At 42.7% G+C, this 10806-nt stretch overlaps 1 pseudogene; it reads left to right on the plus strand.

Moving 5' to 3' along the window:
- Positions 1 to 3939: 3939 nt before the first annotated feature.
- On the plus strand, positions 3940 to 8060 carry LOC121532966 (annotated as a pseudogene).
- The last annotated feature ends 2746 nt before the right edge of the window (positions 8061 to 10806 follow it).

The raw sequence follows: 10806 nt of genomic DNA on the forward strand, positions 1-10806 counted from the left end.
CATACCTTTGAGTGGAGATTATACCCGTGTTAATATTTCAGAAGATCAAAGGAATGAATGTAGGCCAGTAAGTGTGTCTATTATAGGTTTATTGGTGGAGATTCCGTTAAGTTTGTCTTATTTATTTATTCCTTGGTAATATGTAATTTCAGCCTACCTGCATGATTAGTTATTCACACCACAGAAATATAATGTGTACATTTTTGTAGCCTAATAGCCTAATATACAGTGGGGGGAAAAAGTATTTAGTCAGCCACCAATTGTGCAAGTTCTCCCACTTAAAAAGATGAGAGAGGCCTGTAATTTTCATAATAGGTACACGTCAACTATGACAGACAAAATGAGGAAAGAAAATCCAGAAAATCACATTGTAGGATTTTTTTTGAATTTATTTGCAAATGATGGTGGAAAATAAGTATTTGGTCAATAACAAAAGTTTCTCAATACTTTGTTATATACCCTTTGTTGGCAATGACACAGGTCAAACGTTTTCTGTAAGTCTTCACAAGGTTTTCACACACTGTTGCTGGTATTTTGGTCCATTCCTCCATGCAGATCTCCTCTAGAGCAGTGATGTTTTGGGGCTGTCGCTGGGCAACACGGACTTTCAACTCCCTCCAAAGATTTTCTATGGGGTTGAGATCTGGAGACTGGCTAGGCCACTCCAGGACCTTGAAATGCTTCTTACGAAGCCACTCCTTCGTTGCCCGGGCGGTGTGTTTGGGATCATTGTCATGCTGAAAGACCCAGCCACGTTTCATCTTCAATGCCCTTGCTGATGGAAGGAGGTTTTCACTCAAAATCTCACGATACATGGCCCCATTCATTCTTTCCTTTACACGGATCAGTCGTCCTGGTCCCTTTGCAGAAAAACAGCCCCAAAGCATGATGTTTCCACCCCCATGCTTCACAGTAGGTATGGTGTTCTTTGGATGCAACTCAGCATTCTTTGTCCTCCAAACACGACGAGTTGAGTTTTTACCAAAAAGTTCTATTTTGGTTTCATCTGACCATATGACATTCTCCCAATCCTCTTCGGGATCATCCAAATGCACTCTAGCAAACTTCAGACGGGCCTGGACATGTACTGGCTTAAGCAGGGGGACACGTCTGGCACTGCAGGATTTGAGTCCCTGGCGGCGTAGTGTGTTACTGATGGTAGGCTTTGTTACTTTGGTCCCAGCTCTCTGCAGGTCATTCACTAGGTCCCCCCGTGTGTTTCTGGGATTTTTGCTCACCGTTCTTGTGATAATTTTGACCCCACGGGGTGAGATCTTGCGTGGAGCCCCAGATCGAGGGAGATTATCAGTGGTCTTGTATGTCTTCCATTTCCTAATAATTGCTCCCATAGTTGATTTCTTCAAACCAAGCTGCTTACCTATTGCAGATTCATTCTTCCCAGCCTGGTGCAGGTCTACAATTTTGTTTCTGGTGTCCTTTGACAGCTCTTTGGTCTTGGCCATAGTGGAGTTTGGAGTGTGACTGTTTGAGGTTGTGGACAGGTGTCTTGTATACTGATAACAAGTTCAAACAGGTGCCATTAATACAGGTAACGAGTGGAGGACAGAGGAGCCTCTTAAAGAAGAAGTTACAGGTCTGTGAGAGCCAGAAATCTTGCTTGTTTGTAGGTGACCAAATACTTATTTTCCACCATAATTTGCAAATAAATTCATAAAAAATCCTACAATGTGATTTTCTGGATTTCTTTTCTCAATTTGTCTGTCATAGTTGACGTGTACCTATGATGAAAATTACAGGCCTCTCTCATCTTTTTAAGTGGGAGAACTTGCACAATTGGTGGCTGACTAAATACTTTTTTCCCCCACTGTATATCCATCCTGCCCTGCCATTCGAAAGTATTTGAAAGCCTAGTTAACAAACAGGTCACTGACCATTTCGAATCCCACCGTACCTTCTCCGCTATGCAATCTGGTTTTTGAGCAGGTCATGGGTGCACCTTAGCCACGCTCAAGGTCCTAAACGATATAATAACCGCGATCGATAAAAGACAGTACTGTGCAGCCGTCTTCATCGACCTGGCCAAGGCTTTTGACTCTGTCAATCACCGCATTCTTATTGGCAGACTAAATAGCCTTGGTTTCTCAAATGACTGCCTCGCCTGTTTCACCAACTACTTCTCAGATAGAGTTCAATGTGTCAAATCGGAGGGCCTGTTGTCTGGACCTCTGGCAGTCTCTATGGGGGTGCCACAGGGTTCAATTCTCGGGCCGACTCTATTCTTTGTGTATATCAATGATGTTGCTCTTGCTGCTGGTGACTCTCAGATCCACCTCTACGCAGACGACACCATTTTGTATACATGTGGCCCTTCATTGGACACTGTGTTAACAAACCTCCAAACGAGCTTCAATGCCATACAACACTCCTTCTGTGGCCTCCAACTGCTCTTAAACGCTAGTAAAACTAAATGCATGCTCTTCAATCGAACGCTGCTTGCACCCGCCCGCCCGACTAGAATCACTACTCTCGGCGGGTCTGACTTAGAATATGTGGACAACTACAAATACCTAGGTGTCTGGTTAGACCATAAACTCTCCTTCCAGACTCAAATTAAGCATCTCCAATCCAAAATTAAATCTAGAATCGGCTTCCTATTTCGCAACAAAGCCTCCTTCACTCATGCTGCTAAACATGCCCTCGTAAAACTGACTATCCTACCGATCCTTGACTTCGGCGATGTCATTTACAAAATAGCCTCCAAAACTCTACTCAGCAAATTGGATGTAGTCTATCACAGTGCCATCCGTTTTGTCACTAAAGCCCCATATACTACCCACCATTGTGACCTGTACGCTCTCGTTGGCTGGCCCTCACTACATATTCGTCGCCAAACCCACTGGCTCCAGGTCATCTATAAATCACTTCTAGGCAAATCCCCGCCTTATCTTAGATCATTGGTCACCATAGCAACACCCACCCGTAGTATGCGTTCCAGCAGGTATATCTCACTGGTCATCCCCAAAGACAACACCTCCATTGGCCACCATTCCTTCCAGTTCTCTGCTGCAAATGACTGGAACGAACTGCAAAAATCTCTGAAGCTGGAGACACTTATCTCCCTCACTAACTTTAAGCATCAGTTGTCAGAGCAGCTTACCGATCACTGCACCTGTACACAACCCATCTGTAATTAGCCCACCCAACTACCTCATCCCTATATTGTTATTGACATTGTTATTTATTTTGCTCATTTGCATCCCAGTATCTCTATTTGCACATCATCTTCTCTACATCTATCAATCCAGTGTTAATACTAAATTGTAATTATTTTGCACTTTGGCCTATTTATTGCCTTACCTCCATAACTTACTACATTTGCACACACTGTATATAGATTTTCTATTGTGTTATTGACTGTATGTTTTGTTTTTGTTTATTCCATATGTAACTCTGTGTTGTTGTTGTTTTTATCGCACTGCTTTGCTTTATCTTGGCCAGGTCGCAGTTGTAAATGAGAACTTGTTCTCAACTGGCTTACCTGGTTAAATAAAGGTGAAAAAAAGAATATATATATATATATATTTTAAAAATCCTCAGAATCAAAGGCATCACCTTTATAAACAGGGCAATGCAGGGCCACATTTGTTGTTTTAATCGGTGTAAAATAAACAAATATTTCTAAACTACCAGTGAGTAAAGCTGGAGGGCTCTCTCTCTCTCTCTTTGTGTCTCTGTCTCTCAATTCAATTCAATTCAATTCAAGGGGCTTTATTGGCATGGGAAACAAATGTTTGCATTGCCAAAGCAAGTGAAATGGATAAACAAAGGTGAAATAAACAGTAAATATTACACTCACAAGTTCCAAAATAATAGAGACATTTCAAATGTCATTATGTCTATATACAGTTTGGAACGATGTGCAAATAGTTAAAGTACAAAAGGGAATATAACTAAACATAAATATGGGTTGTATATACAATGGCCTTCAAGGGGATCTGGACACAGGAGTTCTGGCATTGCGTGGGGGTGGAGTTCCTAGCCATGATAGTCTTTGTCCTCCTCAGACTGGGTTCCAACATCAACTGGGTGGCGGAGGAGGAGCACCCACCTCACCCTGACCTAGTCCTCATAACCCTCTGCTTCGGACTCAGCATCGCCACCCTGGTCAAGTGTTTCGGACACATCAGTGGAGCCCATATTAACCCTGCGGTGACCGCAGCCATGGTGGTGACCTGGAGACTCAGCCTGGCCAAGGCAGTGTTTTACCTCCTGGCCCAGCGTCTGGGGGCAGTGGTGGGTGCAGCTGTGCTCTACGGGATGGGCATCACATCGGTAAGAAGGAGGGGAGACTGAATCTGAACTTTAACCTTGATTAGTTGTCATGTTAATTGTCATCATCATTGAAGAGGAACTAAAGTTTAAGTTGGTATGGGTAGTCGTTGTCTGAGTCTAAAATGGCACACTATTCCCTACATAGTGCACTACTTTTAATCAGAGCCCTATGGGCCCTTGTCAAAAGTAGGCCCGGAATAATACCAGTATCACAATACTCGTTAGTATCGTGGCAAGGAAACAAAACACAAAGTGGATTTAATTTCTTTAGGAAAACAGCCCTAATGTTGGAAACAAACATAATTGTGTTGTCATCCAGAGTCACATGTATTTATTTCCCCAGCTATAGCACACTATATTTTACATACAGCATGTTTTTAAAGGACCAAAGAGTTTAGTCTGCTTCGTGTTTTCATTTTTGCCATGGAAAAAATATTGCGATACTGGTATCGTCCCAGCTCTAGTCAAAAGTAGTGCACTATATAGGGAATGGGGTGGCATTTGGGACTTAGCCCTTGTCCTCAAGTCTAGTACATGTGCCTTACATCCTGTCCTGTTGGCTAACCAAGGTCATGTGACTCCCCAAGTGAACACCAGTATCTGGGCCATGCCCTGGTGGTAGAACTCTTCCTCCCCTTCAAACTCGTCTTCACTGTGTTCGCCACCTGACCCCAAATGCAGCGACGAGAAGGGCTCAGCTGCCCTGGCAATCGGCTTCTCTGTCTGCATCGGACACCTGTTCGCTATGAGTAGTACCTCAGATAGCCAACAGAGTTTGCCACTCTTCATCAGTCAACAAGGAACAAAAACCCTAACCCTAGCACTAACTCTAGACCCTAAACCTAGCCCTAGCACTAACTCTAGCCCCTAAACCTAGCCCTAGCACTAACTCTAGCCCCTTACCTTAGCCCTAGCACTAACTATAGCCCCTAAACCTAGCCCTAGCACTAACTCTAGACCCTAAACCTAGCCCTAGCCCTACACTACCATAAGTCCTCTGGTTGGAATGTCCCAATTAGTATTTGTGTGTAATATCTCTACTCTGTTTAGCTCCCCTACACTGATGCCAGTATGAACCCTGCTCAATCATTCGGACCTGCCATGGTCACCTGGAGCTGGGAGAACCACTGGGTAAGAGAGAACAAATGAAACACAATGCACAGAACCACATACAACCATATACAACCATACGCAACCACACACAACCACATGAAATCACTCAAACCCAACCACACACATCCTCTCTCACAACTTCACTCAACCACACAGAGGCACAGGCATACAACTACAAAAACAATGACGCAATGCACAACCACACAAAAGCTGTATATACTGCACACATTACCCTATGTGTTTACACACGCAAATAGAGAGCTCAAGCAGATCATTTAGTGGTTTCAAGCCAACCTAAACATTCTCAGCCAATAAGAATTTCTCCTTTGAGGGCCATTCTCTTGGCTAACCACGACTATTGAATAAGTGTCTGCTAAATGGTTGGCACACTATACTCCATTCCTGCCTGAGTGTCTGTAAGATACAGAGGGGTCTCCTACTGAATGAAGCAGGGGCTCAGGTTTAAATCATTCCTGGTGTACACTAGAGTATAATTAGTAACTAATCAGCTGAACACACACGCATGCACACACACATACACACACACACACACACACACACTCTGGTACACTGTGAAGGTAAGACATATGTCAGATCTTGGCAAAATGTGCTGTCATCATTAGCACCAACAGGGTTTCCTTGCAGGGGCTGAAACATTAGAAAGGTCATGACCCTACGACATTATTTTAGCCAGAGTAGACAAATTCAACATATCAGAGACCAAACTCGGATACATACTCACCGCACATAAACAGACACATGTACACACTCCTAGACACACACTCCCTGACACTGAGACATAAACATACACAGAGAGATCAGAGCTAGTGCATCCTATCTCACATCCTTACCAGTAATTGATGGGCTGGCAATTGATGAGCCTTCTGGTCAGGGTTAGAAACATTCTGCCTCTCCTTCTCTTTAACAGCCTGAGCAGTTACAAATAAAATGATTTAGTTGAACTTTGATTACTGGCATCACTCCTGTGCCAAATCTGCTTTGAGCACTGCACTAACATTACTGTACTAACATTAGACCAATATCTGACATATACAAAGTCTCACACAGTACTCTGTGTTTGTTGGGCTGGTATGTGACTGAAACCACCCCGGTCAGAGGGGAATAAGGCAGCCCAAGAGTTAACACACACAGGGAACTGTATTACACACACTGATGAAGATGAACATGTAGATGGTTTTTGTAGTCACACATCCCATGCACGTCCACCCATGCTCACAGACTGGAATAACACCATTCAGGCTCGTGCTGGAGTCATACCCTTACTAGAGCGAGCCACGGACCTGTCCGGCCAGTGCAATGCTAGGATCATCTGGCCAATCAAAGGATGCATGACGAGTCCATGGGCAGATTGTGAGGTGCATGGGGAGAGTCTGATTGGCTGAGGCCTCGAGCTGGAGGTGATAGCGATCTCTCACATGAAGCGGAGAAAGCGTGAGGATGGGTGAGAGCTAGACTCTTTGGTGCTGTCTGGACAAATAAACAACACAGGCTGGAAAATAGTCCTACAACGCCCTCAGCAGGGGGATTCTGTAACAAGTTCAGAAACCTTAAAGGCCAGACAGTATGAAGATTTCGTACAGACTTAATAGAGACTCACACACACACATCACACACACAACCATGCTATCACACTGACGCACCCATAGACACACACAGACAGTGGTGGAAAAAGGACTCAATTGTCATAATTGAGTAAAAGTAAAGATACCTTCATTGAAAATGACTCAAGTAAAAGTGAAAGTCACCCAGTAAAATACTACTTGAGTAAAAGTCTAAAAGTATTTGGTTTTAAATATACTTAAGTATCAAAAGTAAATGTAATTGCTAAAATATACTTAAGGATCAAAGTACAAGTAAAAGTATAAATAATTTCTTATTCCTTATATTAAGCTAACCAGACAACACAATTCTCTTGTTTTTATTTATATTTATCAATGGCCAGGGGCACACTCCAACACTCAGACATCAATTACAAATAAAGAATTTGTGTTTAGTGAGTCTGCCGTATCAGAGGCAGTAGGGATGACCAGAGATGTTCTCTTGATAAGTGTGTGAATTGGACCATTTTCCTGTGCTGCTAAGCATTGAAACAGTAACGAGTACTTTTGGGTGTCAGGGAAAATGTATGGGGTAAAAAGTACATAATTTTCTTTAGGAATGTAGTGAAGTAAAAGTAAAAGTTGTCAAAAATATAAATAGTAAAGTAAAGTACAGATACCCCAAAAAACTACTTATGTAGTACTTTAAAGTATTTTTACTTAAGTACTGTACACCACTGCACACACAGTTATCTACATTATACTAACCCTTCTCTCTCTGTCTCATCTCAGGTGTACTGGGTAGACCCGGTGCTGGGTGGTGTGATAGCTTCAGCTCTGTACGAGTACCTGTTCTGTCCCGACCCTGAGCTGAAGAGACGTTCTGCCGAGGTGCTCTCCAAGACCGGCTTCCCCTCAACTAAATACCGCTAGGTCCAGAGCAGCTTCACCGCAGACCGTGACCAACTGGTCAATGAACTCCCCTTCACCGTTATGGATGTAGATAGAGCCGAACAAAAGGAGAGAGAGATGGAGTGGGAGAGAGGGACGTCGGGAGGTGTTCTCGTCTGTATGACTAGTGAGGTGCACTGGTAGAGAAGACCAGACCACTGCAGAGACTGACCTCTTATAGCGACTGTCTCTTATAGAGACTGACCTCTTACGGACTGACCTCTTACAGACTGACCTCTTACAGACTGACCTCTTGTAGAGACTGACCTCTTATAGAGACTGACCTCTTATAGAGACCTACTTCTTATAGACTGACTTACAGACTGACCGAGACCGACCTAGAGACATACTCTTATAACTGACTTGACCTCTTACAGAGACTAACCTAATATGTAAACTGACAGTCAAAGACTGTAGGATGACTATAGACCTATAGACACTTGCCTTCTGTAGAGAAACAGGCAGACTTACTTAAGAGGCACATACAGTATATTGTCTAGACAATTGCATACAGTACAGTGAGCTCCAAAGGTATTGGGACAAATTCACTTATATAAAGTTTAGCATTTGGTCCCATATTCCTAGTCACAATAAAAGTGACTCCAAAGTGACACAATACATTATTTACCATTAATTTCTATTGGGCACAAAATAATCTGAAACACAACCAAAACAAACAGCAAATGCATCCAACAAGTTTGTAGAGTCACACGCTTGATGTAATCATTGTGTGCTAGGAATATGGGACAAAATACTAAACTTTATACTTTCGGTCCCCTAAAATGAGGGGACTATGTATAAAAAGTGCTGTAATTTCTAAACGGTTCACCCGATATGGATGAAAATACCCTCAAATTAAAGCTGACAGTCTGCACTTTTAGCTCATAGTCATTGTATCATTTCAAATCCAAGGTGCTGGAGAAACGTGTGTCATTGTCACAATACTTTTGGAGCTCACTGTAGAAACAGACACAGACCTAAGACTCACAGCACCAGTCCTTCTTTCAGTCCACGTGGTGAAATCTCCACCCTCTCTGCTGGGTGCTTCTCTCTTTCTCTACGTATTCTTATTAGCCTGAACGATTGTCCAATAGATAACAGATATTCATATTGATTTACTAACTTCATATATAATATGTGTATAATAAGATGTGACAGGGATGTGACAGGGTGGCTTGGAGAGATGTATTCTACTTTTATACGACTGTATTTATTTAAACTGTTTTACTGTCTCCCTTCCTTTAGATGATTGCTTTTGTTGATACGTCCTCCCCTCCTATCCCTCTCTCAAAACATATTTAATCACACACACAAACAAACACACACACACACACTGATCTTGCTCTGTTTTAAGTGAATACTATGATTGATAAAATGATTGTATGAAGAGCACATAATGATTATTGCTCAGCCAGAACGATGAAGCTGTTTCATGCTGTTTTTCTACTGTTAATATTGTTGTAATAGATAAGACCTCATGTTGGACATGTCTCTTGAATTTTATACAGTTGTCTTTCCACTGAGCTGTGCTGCAGTATACTGAGGTACCTCATCACTAATAAAGTGAACTGGCCGAAGCATTGGTTGATTTGTTGATTAATTGATTAAATGATTGATTGGTTGGTTTAGTAACAGGATTTATAATCTAGAGTATGCTTTCCCTAACCCACTGCTATCAGATACAGTGTTTTCCTAAACAAATCCCCTGCGTGTTTGAGGCTCCTAAGTGGAACTGAAATTTGATCAGTCTAACAACAGAGGGCACCAAAGACCTCGGGAAAGGCTTGACAGGCTTTCAAGTTTTAGGGAAAGCACAAGCATGCACATGCGATGTGCATGCATGAGTGTTTTTGTGTGTGTGTGAGCACATGTGTTGTGCGTGCATTTATGTGTGTGTACAGTAGGCCATTCCCAGGACAGTGCTTAGTAAACTGTTATGTTGGTACAGTGGAGTCCCTCTCTCCTCACAGAGCTTTGTGTTCTATCCTGTGGCTATTTATTACAATTTTAAATATAATTGCTCCATTTAAACTAATTGGAGGGAGAAAAAACACAATTATTCTCATTCAAAGACACAGACATACTGTAGTTGTCCATAAATACCACAAGGACATAGAGACAGGGACACAGAAAGGGCTAGCTATGTCAATACCTTGTTCTGTTGCTGGAAATTCTGGCAATGAGGGAGATGTTTTGCCTCTGAATGTGAAGGAAATCACACAGCCTCATTGTACAGTGAATGGGAGGATTCAGATGACAAGCCTGAATGAGAATAAAACAGGGCATGCGGATTACACATAGCCATGAGCTCCCCTTGTTCTGATGAATCTACCTCCACTGAGGAAGATTAAATATGAAGTCTTACAGATGTCTGACTGACTGACTCGTGTTTAATATTAACCATTGTGGTGGAATACCACAGGAGACCAATCAAACGAGACATGCCTGAAGGGGCGCCCAGCCTGCCTACCGTCTCCCTGTCTGTGGCTTCTCATCATCAGCAGATCAGATCACCAAAACACTGCAATACTATCACAAAGTCACCACAATCATTGAGATATCCTCAAAGTTGACACAATCATACTCATCAGTGTGCTGGTAGTTAGGGACCATATTCTCCCCTCAGTGGTAACAGGGAGCAAATTAGCCACAGGTGCTGCACCATTGTCAGGACAGTAACCACTATAGGGCTGAGTGACCAAGGTGAGGATGCTAATTCACTCAGAGAACTGTTACCACACAACTGTAAGAAAACAACCCAGTCAAAATAGAGTTGCTGATACTACCTCATTATTTCTCTCTCCCCCAGTCTCTCTAGCTCTATGACTTCCTCTCCATTCTCTCTCCCTCCACTTTCCCATGTCTGTTGTTCACTCTTCCTTTACATCTC

The sequence above is a fragment of the Coregonus clupeaformis genome, chromosome 20, assembly GCF_020615455.1.
Source record: "Coregonus clupeaformis isolate EN_2021a chromosome 20, ASM2061545v1, whole genome shotgun sequence".
Classification (NCBI taxonomy): Eukaryota; Metazoa; Chordata; class Actinopteri; order Salmoniformes; family Salmonidae; genus Coregonus; species Coregonus clupeaformis.